The 10,965-nt window shown below is 38.5% G+C and overlaps 2 protein-coding genes across 4 annotated transcripts in view; one reads left to right on the plus strand and one right to left on the minus strand.

Moving 5' to 3' along the window:
- The window catches only part of LOC109928744 (ankyrin-2-like), a 909,810-nt gene that overhangs the window by 803,632 nt on the left and 95,213 nt on the right, over positions 1-10,965 (minus strand). The gene's annotated exons all lie outside the window — the stretch shown is intronic.
- larp7 (La ribonucleoprotein 7, transcriptional regulator) overlaps positions 8,583-10,965 on the plus strand; it is a 36,404-nt gene continuing 34,021 nt past the window's right edge. Inside the window, exons 1-2 of one of the 3 annotated variants that reach the window (XM_048618415.1) lie at positions 8,584-8,777; positions 8,884-9,042. The gene's annotated coding sequence lies outside the window, so the exon portion shown is untranslated. Of the gene's footprint in view, positions 8,778-8,883; positions 9,043-10,965 lie in introns of all 3 variants that reach the window. The other 2 variants (XM_048618488.1, XM_048618362.1) reach the window with 2 other exon arrangements.

A 10,965-nucleotide genomic window follows, 5' to 3' on the forward strand; every position in this document is an offset into this window, starting at 1 on the left:
CTTGAATCATGCAGCTATTTTGTGCACTTTATCAAAACAATGTATTATTTGCACATTATCTTGTTTTTCAGTTTTGAGACAGACTGGATAGGTTTAGACAAATAACTCATTTTTACGTCATAGTATTTTATTTTATTTTTTTTAACAAGTAACTCAAAACAACCATTCTTGTTTTCTGCATCTTAAAGCAGTGGCTAATTGTGAATTAGATTTTCAAACTTTAGGATTTGCATCATACCTACATTATACCAGGTAATTTCTATTATTTAAGTCAATTTTGTTTTTGTTTCTCACCTCTGTTTATATTACGATCTGACAAACTGTAGCTGGGGTTGTGGTCCATATTGTAATGGTGTTTCAAATCCACATTCTTGAAAATCATCTCTAAGAATGCAAGAAAAAGATTAGTCGGCAATCACAAGATATTTCACAGAATATACTTCTGAATAAATCACAGAAGTCTTACCTCCAGAGGCCTCTTCTGGACTAACAAATGGTTGTTCTTTACCCTTACTAATTGCAGGATCTTTGAAACAGTTTTGTACATTTAGTTTCTCTAAGCTTTCAATTGCAGTGCTATGTTCAGATAAAGACTTCAGCAGTGTGAATGTATGTCCTTGGGCCGGAAGACAAGAATACTCATCAGCACTTATTCTGTTTTCTTGTATTTCCACTGCAGAAATCTCATGTGCAACTAAGGTATGTTTTTCCGATAAAGTTTCAGCATTCGTAACAGCTCTGGGTTTGATTTCAGTTTGACTTTTTTCATGCAAGATGTGATCTGAATCCTCTTCTTCAGGAACTGGTAACTGAGCTTCCAATTCTAAGTGTTTGGGTTCAGGGGTTTCCTCAACTTTGAGCAACAAAGGCACTTCAGTGGGTTTTAAAGAGGAGCTGCTAATGCTCAATGATGTTTGTGATAACATTTCAATTTCACTTCCATGCAAATCATTCGGGCCAATTGCATCTAGGTTAAATTCACCAAGTATATTGAAATTTATATCAGCAAAACTGTTAGTATTCACCATGTCTGATTCGACAGGCATAACAGATTGTACAGAGTGTTCATCATCAGCAAGAGAAAACAACCCTCTTGGTGGACTATCCATTTTGACAGAAAATTCTTTTGGTTTGCAGATGTTATTGTCCAGTGTTTCATCAACAGCAGCAGTCGTCCAAACCTCTGGAGATATAGTTTGGTCATTTGTTGCTTGAACAATGGAATCTTCCTTTTCCTCACACTTTAGATTCATTTCTTCAGTATTGCAGGAAGAACTTCCTCCGCCGAAACTTTTGGATGAATTCGCCGTAACATTACGATCTGCATGGTAAGCAGGTGATTCAGTGCTGCAATGCTGTATCAACCCAGGATCTGCTTTTTTGTCAAGACAGCCATCATTCTGATCAAAGCAGTTTTCCTGTTGATGGCTAGTGATATCGTCTGCAGCAAAAGTAGTGCCATTACTAACCAATGGCAACTGTGGCTTAACTTCAAAGGTTTCTGGATCATGACTGCTGGACTCTATTTTTGTTGCAAGTAGTGCTAGGATCTGAGCTTTGCTCCTTTTATTCTCAAGTACTAATTCGGAATGGGAAGACAATCCTAGAGGGAAAGTTGGTGTAGTAGACTGGAGTGTTTCAGATATTCTTTCATTGCAATCTCCACAGGTAAAACCGGTATGTGCAGAATGAAAAGACCTCATTTCTTCACAGTGCTTCGGTTTCTCATAATGATTCAGTGTTGCTGGAGGCAATAATGACAAGCTGGGCATCATTTCTTTTGACAGCTCTTTCCTGGACGTACAAGAGGAAGCTTCAGAAACAAGAGCAGAGCAAGATGAAGTTTCCCTTGTGCATAAAGTAGAAAAAAGGGGTGAAGTGGCAAAAGCCTGAGGGAGTGAAAAATTTAGAGCCTGGGATTTATTTGTTGCACTTGTTGTATCATTCTCCTTGACAGTTGGTTTCTTTGATATCTCCCGTGGTCCTTGAAAGCCCTGTATCAAAATTATAGTGTACTCAATATAAAAAGATCAAAAGTTTGGGGATATTCAAATGTATCTAAAGTACAATTAGTAATTAGAAAATGCAACAAAATCATTACATACAGTATGTTTCCTTTTTAGACCGACAGGCAAGTGGCATCGAGGCAGGTTTGTAGGCATTATATTAGTTGTGACAAGCTTTGTAGCCATTTTCTGACCAGAGCAATTGGCATCCTCATTCTTAGATGTTTTTTCTTCTTCCACAGTAATCAAATATCGATCACTCTCCAAGTCATTGCCTGATCGTATCTATCAATATGAAAAACTACATCAAACAATGCTAAAATCATTGGTGTAATGACAGATATTGTTTTGAAAAAGAAAATCAAGTGCATGCGTATTATTCCATTGTCACAGCACAACATAAAAATTCAATAAATATACTAACCTCTTCAAATTTAACGTATATATGATCCAGACAGAGACCTTTATCATCATACAAAGTTGCCTAAAAGTTAACAAATGGAAAAAAGATGTAAAATTCTGTTTGCCCTCCAAAATTCCATCATCCCTAATTCAGTGTTGATAATTACAGGAATTGATAATTTATAAAACAATAATCCAGGGAAAGAATAAAAATAGAAGCAAACCAAGAGAACAAAGACAATTAGGATTGAAGATATTGAGATATTTATTGCTAACATTATATACCACATTAAATTGCAATATTGCACTTTTGTTTTGAGACTTCAGACTATGTCAGAACTGAAAGAATCCTGAAAACAACTTTGACAAACTGCAGTCCTAGCAGATTATCGTGTATGAAAGATTATCACATTCTGTTGAAGATCAACACATTAATGAATCATTTTTGTTTCCAATGCAGAGGAATTAATTTCGCTTTCAGTACTCCATATACAAAATAAACACATATAATTTATAACATGAAGCTATAAAGGTGGATATTTAATCACAAACAGGCTTTGTAAAAGTCCAGAGAGTACTAGCATGTGCCTTAATCAATGATTCCTCACTAAATGTTGATTCAGTTAATGTTGTTTCATTACACTGTCATTGATACAATAAGAAACATATATCCATTTAACATTGTGGCTTCACTATTACATCATTTTCCATTTAAATGTACTGCTAAATTCATCTCACTCTTTATGGAATTCGGTGGTCACAGAGATTTTAAGCACAATATTTAAATAATAAATTGCCATTAGTGAATAACAGATCCTGTTATGTTTATTTATTCAGTCTGTAACTAAGAAAAAGATCCCTGCTCCTAAACACACTGAGGACATGACAGAAATAAAGACATTGGCCACGAGTCTAACAATAAAAAACATATGCTAGCAATAATTTCAATTCACAATTCTCTCATCAATTGTTCTGAACAATATATCCAACTGAATTATTCATACTATTCCTGTATACACATCCTCTCTCTGTCATTCTCCCTGCATGTTCTATTTCTCTCCCAGTTGCTTCCACTCTCTTTCAATGATCCTTGTCCCATCAGATTTTGTCCCAACATTTTGTGCCTGAATTCTGTACACCAGTCCCCTGTTTAATGATTCTATTCCCACTGTCAGTTTATTCAATGGTGAAATCTCTGCAAACATCTAAATGTGTTAAAAACCTGACTCTAGTTTATACATCAAGTCTTATGAGAAAATCTGATTCACTTAACAATGTTTTCCTTAAAGTTGCACTTTTCAGGAACACAACTATGATGCTAAGTGAGGAATTACTGATCAGCAACACCATCTTGTTGACTCAATCCATAATGTCACAGCTTCCAAAGCTAACAACTCATTTGAGTCACCGTCTGTGGTAAATTAACTGATGACAGCTGAAATGGCAGTTCTATTCTCAAACTGGTCGTATAGACCGCAATCCAGCATTGTCTCTTGGAACAGTCTGGTGTGAACAGTGGATTTAGAGGTGATCTACCTGCGCTGAAAAATCCCTCAACACACAACGATGGTTACTTGAGTGACGCACCATAAGGTGGTCCACCCTCTGTAAAGTTGTAACTCACCAGAGAATTGGTACTTCAGGTGGGACAAAATAGGGAAAACATAAACAGTAAATAGTCATTAGTGAAAGTGGAAAACCACAGTACAATACCAATTAAATCACGTTTTAAATACCATTTTATTGTTATGTAATCTTATGCATACTGTGAAATCCAAATTATCAGTAAAATAAAACTTCCAATCTATTAGTCTTCAAAACATTCCTTGCACTTACATGTTACACAGCATAGACCACATAATAGTTCACTATTTGCTGAACAAACCTTATTTCCATAGGAACTGGTTCTTAAAATGCCATCATGCCATTTCTTTGCTTTTCTTGTTTTTTGATTTGTATACAGCACCTGAAATTGAAAAAAAATGAAACAAAGATTGACTCTTCAAATGATGGATGTTCTTCGCAGTAAAAATCTGTTGTTCGAACTGCTAGGTAACAGAGGTTTCTGTAAATTTCATAACAATTGAAGACAATGCATCCAAGTGTGAGCAAACAGGGGGAAATAAACAGTGGAATCTGGTCCGTCAAATAAATATTGCAACTGGCACACTGCAACGTAAAAGCTAATTTTAACAAAAACTTTAAAATGAATTTCAATTTATCAATGAACACAAGCAAGTAAGCTGACGTTTCGGGCCTAGACCCTTTTCTGAAGAAGGGTCTAGGCCCAAAACGTCAGCCTTCCTGCTCCTCTGATGCTGCTTGGCCTGCTGTGTTCATCCAGCTCCACACCTTGTTATCTCAGATTCTCCAGCATCTGCAGTTTCTACGATCTCTAACACAAGCAAGTAAATTTGTTTTACTTACAATAAACTCACGGCAAGACATTTTATTTTGTCTTTTCCAATTAGCAGGTCATCTGCAAAATGATGCAATTGTATCTGCCATAAATAAACAAACAGGAATGTTATGTGCATATATGTTCAACAATTATTTTACAAAAGGCTGACTAAAGCATTTGACTTGCACTGCATCATTCTGAATGCGCTTAGCACAGGAATCCACACAGAAACCAACAACGAGGTTCAGTGAATAAACCACAAACCTCCTGTTTGTGACAAGTTGCCATATGGTGAATTTAGAATTCCAGTTTGAATGCTCCTTAATGGGTAGATGAGCAATTGGTTAAGTGAGTGAGATGGGTCAGTGGATGAGGTAGGTAAATGGAGTTGGGAAGGCAGGTGCACAAGATAGATAGGATAGGTAATTGTAGGAGGGAGGAGAATAGATGGCTGGAGAGGATGGATCAAGTCAGAAGGATAGTTGGATGAATGTAATGTGGTGGTAGTTCGACCAGCTGTATGAAATACTGTGACTACAACAGCAGGTCAGAGCCTAGGAATTATGCGGCAAGTATCTCACCTCCTGTCTCATCAATAGCTATCCATCATTTACTAGGCACAAGACAGGAGAGTGAGGGAATACCATCCACCTGCCTGGATGGGTGGACAACATTTAAGAAACTCAATACCATCCAGGACAAAGCAGCACATTTGTTTTGCACCTACATGCACCACCTTCAACACTCACTGTCTTTATCAACTGATATCGGTCCAGCCTGCTCAACCTTTCCTCCTAAGACAATGCCTTCATTCCAGGTGTCAATCAATTGAATTTCCTGAACTGTCGCCAAAGCAAGTCGATGACTCCTTAAATAAAATCAAAACTGTACTCAGTACTGTAGATGCATTCTCACCAATGCAGTGCTCAATTTGGTAAAACTTCTTTTACACCCCATACCCATTTACAGTAAAGGCTAATTTTTCACTTACCTTCTGAATTACTTTCTGTACCAAACCTGCACGCTAACTTTTATAGAAACATAGAAGATAGGAGCAAGAGGAGGCCATTCAGCCTTTCGAGCCTGCTCCACCATTCTTCATGATCATGGCTGATCATCCAACTCAATAGCCTGATCCTGCTTTCTCCCCATTCACGCCAAGAGCTATATCTAGTCGCCTCTTGAATACATTCAATGCTTTGGCATCAATTACTTCCTGTGGTAATGAATTCCACAGGCTCACCATTCTTTGGGTGAAGAAATGTCTCGTCATCTCTGTCCTTTTTCGTCTACCCCGAATCCACATACTGTGACCCCTGGTTCTGGACACACCTACTTTTGGGAACATCCCCCCTGCAACTACCCTGTCCAGTTCTGTTAGAATTTTATAAGTCTTTATGAGATACCCCCTCATCCATCTGAACTCTAGCGAAACAATCCCAACCTAGTCAATCTCTCCTCATATGTCAGACCCGCCATCCCCGGAATCAGTCTAGTAAACCTTTGCTGCCTATAACACCTAGATCTTTCTGCATTGCAGCATTTTCTGCGGTCTTTTTCCACGTAAATATTCTGCTTTCTATTTTCCCAGCAAAGTGGGAAACCACTTATTTTCCACATTGTATCAGCCAATTTTTTGCCCAATTACTAAATCTATCTACATTTCTCTGCAGACTCAATGCATCCTCCTCATAACTTGCTTTCTCATTTTTGTATTGTCAGCAAATCTAGCTTCAACACACTCGATCCTTTCATTCAAATCATTGATATATGTTGCAAACAGATAAGGTTTCAGTCCTGAGCCCTGCGGCACTCCACAACGTAACTGAAACTGACCTATTTATCCACTTTCTCTTTCCTAAAAGTTAGCTCATCCTCTGTCCATCAACACCATGAGCTTTTAGCTTGTGTGGCACTGGTTTTTCTTCTTTACCATACTTGTTGCATCTTAAAGAACTCAGTAAATTTGTCAAACATAAATTTCCCTTTCATAATACAATCAAACAGAATCAACATAATTTTATGATTTCCTAAATGTCCTGCTATTTCCTTAATAGTGAATTCCAGCATTTTCCACTGACAGGTGTTGGGCTAACTGGCCTAAAGTTCTTCACTTTCTGTCTCACTCTTTTTTTCTTCTACAGAAACTTTCTCTGTAACATCACCCCTGTCTCAGTTCATCTGCTGCTAAAACCCATTTTCATACTTTTCTTACCTCAAAGTTTTAATATTCTAAAGCAATCCTGGCTGGTCTTGTATATTCCATACTCTATTAGTTTGAATTCCTCCAAAGATATTGATTTAAGCACGCCAAATTTTAATTGCTCCAACTTTAGTACCATGCCTCTAGATATCCCCTACACTGAGCTTTGAATTTCTGTCCCTAAACCTGTGTCTGTACCTCACTTCTGGGATTTAAAACTTTCCTTTTTGACGAAGCTTGTCAATTAACATAATATCAATTTATGCATGTCATTTTACTTTATAATGTCCTGTGTAATGCTTTGGGATGTTACATTCAACAAAAGCATCACATAAATAAATAAATCTAAGTTGCTGTTATCCAATGAACTGTATTTTGAACTGTAGTCACTGCTGTTAACGGAATGATAGTCAACTTACAGATAGCAAGACTCCACAAAAATTCATGGGATAATATTTGTGGGTTTAGTTGGGCCAGAAGGAATTTTGCCAGACAGCAGAACACCTTGTGGTCTAAAATACTCTTTACAACTATATGAACATATCTGTTGTTGTACTTGGATTAGTGAATAAAACAATGCCTTGCCACAGACCCAATCTTAAATGGCGACAATTAATTATGCTGCAAACAAATAACCCTATTTTCCCTGAAGTCCAGGTGGCAACGTGAACAAAACGTGACGCTTGGGGGCTTTACTCTCCTGATAAAGCTTTCATTTTGTGGGGGTACTGTTTCTGAACAAAGAGACCTTGGAGTGCAGGTTCATAGTTCCTTGAAGGTGGAGTCACGGGTGGACAGGGTAGTGAAGAAGACGTCTGATACACTTGCCTTTATTGATCACTGCATTGAGTAAAGGAGTTGGGATGTCATGTTGCGGTTGTACAGGACATTGGTGAGGGCACTTTTGGAGTACTATGTTCAATTCTGGTCTCCCTGTTATAGGAAAGATGTTGTTAAACTTGAATAGACTGGGGCTACCTTCCTTGGAGCATCAAAGGCTGAGAGGTGACCTTACAAGAGGTTTATAAAATCATATGGGGCATGGATAGGGCGAATAGACAAGGTCTTTTTTCCAGGGAAGGGGAGTCCAAAACTAGAGGGCATAGGTTTAAGGTGAGAGGGGGCAAGATTTAGAAGTGACCTAAGGGTGGCTAAAAGTGACCAACTTTTTCACACAGAGGGTGGTGCATGTATGGAATGAGCTGCCAGGAGAAGTGGGGGAGGCTGGTACAATTACAACATTTACAAGGCATCTGGATGGGTACATGAATAGAAGGGTTTAGAGGATTATGGGCCACAAGCTAGTAAATGGGATTGGATTTATATAGGATATCAGGTCAGCATGGACGAGTTTGGCCGAAGGGTCTGTTTCCGTGCTGTACATCTCTATGGCTCTAAAACTCAGTCAGAGTAGGATTTAACTGACAGCAACGATCAGACATAAGTAACAAATAAAGTACACCTCAGAATTACCGTCTCCGATTCGATACCTTCGGGAGGTGAAAAAACGCAAATAACACGATTCGAGCTCAAAATTTTCAGCCAAATCTCGAATGTTCCCGCCGCAGTACGTCATCAAACCGCGACACAATTACCCGAGCACCAATAAACAAAGTGAAAATGGTGCGAGCAAAAACTGGTCATGTTTGCTGTTAATGTTATATCGAGTAGATGGGGGAAGAAAAAAAAACAATTCAATCCAAATAAATAAAAGATAGCAAAAACAAAAACTCACAGTCGGAAATTGGAGAAATTGGATCAAAAGGTACTTGCTTTCTTGTTTCTGTATTTGAATTGATATGAACGGTGCAGCATTTGATATTTATTTAATTTGATATTTATTTAATTTGATACATGGTGTTGCTGCTGAGGACTCTGAGGTTTGGAACGTTGTGCAGGCGGCCAGAACGTGGCTCCTTCCGGGTCTGGGCGCTGCTCGCGTTTCAATGCCATAAAGTCAGGAGTAGCATCGGTAGGCTGCACTCACTCGTTCACACGCACTCCTCTCGGGGGGTTTAAACACGCAGTGGGTAAGTAGCAACATCTTTACACGCATTTGACTTGCTGGGGTTCGTAAGTGTGTCTGCAAAATGAACATCCTACCCCTTTGGATGATAACTGCTCATATTCCACTCACATGAGCCATAGACTGTTACCATCAAGCACCCTATTTACTCCAGTCCCATTTTCCAACACTTAGTCCGTATCTTTGTATGCAATTGGCGATTCATGTGATCATCTAAATACTGCTTAAATGTTGTAATGGTCCCACTTCTACCACTCTTTCATGTGATGAGTTCCAGATATCCATCACTAAGTCTTTAGATGCCCTCTGAACCTCATGCCACTTACTTCAAATGCATGCCCTAGGTAATTGATCCATCTACTAAGAGCATAAGTTTCTTCCTATTTATGCCCCTCCATTTTGTACTCCTTCAGCCTTTTCTGCTCAAAGGAAAACAATCCCAGCTTGTCCACTTTTTCTTACCTGAAATGCCCCAGCACAAGCAACACTCTGTTGAATTTCCTCTGCACCCTCTGAAGAGGAATCAAATCCCCTTGTATTCAATGTTTTGATTAATAAACGCAAGCATCCCGTACACCTTCTTAGCTACCTTATCTACCTGCCCTAATGCCTTTGTGAATCTGTGGACATGCACACCAAGATCCCTCTGTACTTCTTTCACACTTCACATTTCACATTTACTGTTTTGCCCTTGTCAGTATTTCAAAATGCATCATTTCACACTTTTCAGGATTAAATTTCATTTACCATTATTCTGCCCATCTGACCAACCTGTTTATAACACCCTGTAATCCAGTTTTCTTCTTCACTATTTAACACAACATTAATTGTGTCACCTGCAGACTTACCGATTAAAACCTCTTAGATTCACGTCTAGACAATTAATATACAATACGCACAGCAAGAGGCCCAGCAGTAAACCCTTTGGTATGCTGCTGGACACAACCTTCCATTCACAAAAACAACCTTCAACTACTATACTCTGCCTCCTGCCTCTAAGCCAGTTTTAAATCCGATTTGACAATACATCATTAGTTATTTCAAATTCTCAGCATGCTTTTTTGAGCCCAAATTGTGGCCTTTATTCATTTTTCTGTTGCCACTATTAACCTATGTTTACATGACTAAATTCAAATGGTTTCAGTTTTGACACTAATAAATTTCTGGTCTTTTGGGTAGTTGGGATATGATGACATCCTTCCAGGTTGAATTATTGATTACTGTTCATTACTAAAATTAGAAACTATCATCCAGTGCTTAGTGACCAAATTGAAATTTTTGAACCTATGTTGATACCAATAAAAAAGGTCTGTTTTCCAGTAGTTTGATTGAAGGAGAACTATTGGTTTTCAGAATGAAGGAGGACTTTGAAAAATACCATGGGATCTTGTATGTCCACCTGAGGGGGCAGGTTGAGCCCCTTTTAATGACACCTTCCATGTAATCTGTCTTTAATTATTGGTGTAGATTTTGCTGTTCTGTTCTGTGGAGCAAAGGTTTTAACCCACAACCTCCTGACATGAAGGTGAGAGACCTATCACTGGTTAAGGCGGAGATGATGCTACTGTACGTTGTTAAACCAGCTTACCAAAAGTTAATGACAAAACTGATTGCGAGTATTGATAGGAATGTGCACTAACAATCAAATCAACTATTCCACCTAGCCACCAAACATATAGTTGTCGGTATCATAGACAATATCTGATGTGTGGTTGTAAAACAACAATTTCTGCTGCCAACTGTTGGGCAAACTCATTTCTTGCATGTGTATACAATCATGAACACTTTTAAGAGAACAGCAACTAATGTTTCAGAGATAGTAGGAACTACAGATGCTGGAGTATCTGAGATAACAAGGTGTAGAGCTGGATGAACACAGCAGGCCAAGCAGCATCAGAGGAGCAGGAAGGCTGACGTTTCGGCCCCA

Source organism: Rhincodon typus, chromosome 1 (assembly GCF_021869965.1).
Source record: "Rhincodon typus isolate 14 chromosome 1, sRhiTyp1.1, whole genome shotgun sequence".
In the NCBI taxonomy this organism is placed as follows: domain Eukaryota; kingdom Metazoa; phylum Chordata; class Chondrichthyes; order Orectolobiformes; family Rhincodontidae; genus Rhincodon; species Rhincodon typus.